At 45.0% G+C, this 1,261-nt stretch overlaps 1 non-coding gene across 1 annotated transcript; it reads right to left on the reverse strand.

The window, feature by feature from the left end:
- Positions 1-282: 282 nt before the first annotated feature.
- Trnar-ucu (transfer RNA arginine (anticodon UCU)) lies at positions 283-366 on the reverse strand. Its single transcript has one exon. It is a non-coding gene; the product is annotated as a tRNA-Arg (tRNA).
- Between the last annotated feature and the right edge of the window lie 895 nt (positions 367-1,261).

Consider the following 1,261-nt stretch of genomic DNA (forward strand, 5'->3'; position numbering starts at 1 on the left):
GCTCATGCGCATGCCTTAATGCACGGCGTATCGGTCTGTGGTACGAGTTTGAGATGGTCTGAAAAATAAACACAATAAAAATCAAACAAAAAAAAAACAATAAAAAGACAAAAAGCACAAAAAATTTAGACACACTTAACTTGTGATTCATCTTCATTTAAAATATACGGTTTTGCATAGGCCTCTTAAGAGGGAAGGATTTACCGCAAAAAAATTCTAACGAGCGTGTCAGCATGCCTCCTGGGCGCGCATGGAAATGCTGATAAAAAAAAATAAAAAAAATGTCAAGAGTGGGATTCGAACCCACGATCCCATTCTGGGAAGCAGACGAGAAGTCTACCGCCTTAACCACTCGGCCATCCTGACATCTTGCTTATGTGTGTGTCGCATCACGGCTTTGTGTCACCCATACGCGTCGTGACGTGTCAGTGATCCTCGTTAGGTTATGTTACCACCCTTGACGTACCCCCTTCCATTGATCCTCGATATTTTTTAGGAGGTGGGTTTGCACCCCTTCGTCGATTCTCGATATTTTTAGGGGGTGAGTTAGCACCCCCCCGAACTTTTGGTGTGAGTTAGGCATTCAAAAGATACCCCTAAATCTAGGTACGGGTTAAGCCCCTCGAAGACACTGTTAAAAATAGGTTAGGTTATGTTAGAGGCCCCAAGATGGCGACCGGGACATTGTCCCATAGCAATGGCGGACCGGGACACTGTCCCATTCATTCATATTCTCTAAAGATTTTGTTTTACGTGATCAAATGTTACTTGAAAAGAAAACTTATTGTATGCTTTTAACTTCAGGTTGTGGTGGTGCTGCTGGTCGCATTCCACTCATCTCGGCTGAAACACAAAGAAAAGTTAGCAAGTTTGTTTCTGCTTCCCACTTTATACTACATTTTTGGCTGAGCGATTAGCGAAGCCCATTACTCCACTGACCCGAAAAGTTTCATTCTGTTTGTGTGTTTGTTTGTCTGTCTGTCCACACGATAACTCGAGAATGAATTGAGATAGCGACCTGGGATTTTCAGGGTCGTTTTGTACTATACTAGCTATATGTACGCCAGACCACGTCTCGCGTAACAGGCTTCGCGATATATCACGAAACACTGTTACGCTGCGACGCGCCTGGCGCACAGCCGCAGGCCTAGCTATATGTGCGCCCGGCGCGTCGCAGCGTAACAGTGTTTCGTTTCGTGAGATATCGCGAAGCCTGTTACGCGAGACGTGGTCTGGCGTACATATAGCTAGTGAATATGTT

The sequence above is a fragment of the Frankliniella occidentalis genome, unplaced genomic scaffold, assembly GCF_000697945.3.
Source record: "Frankliniella occidentalis isolate FOCC.00 unplaced genomic scaffold, Focc_3.1 Scaffold190, whole genome shotgun sequence".
Classification (NCBI taxonomy): Eukaryota; Metazoa; Arthropoda; class Insecta; order Thysanoptera; family Thripidae; genus Frankliniella; species Frankliniella occidentalis.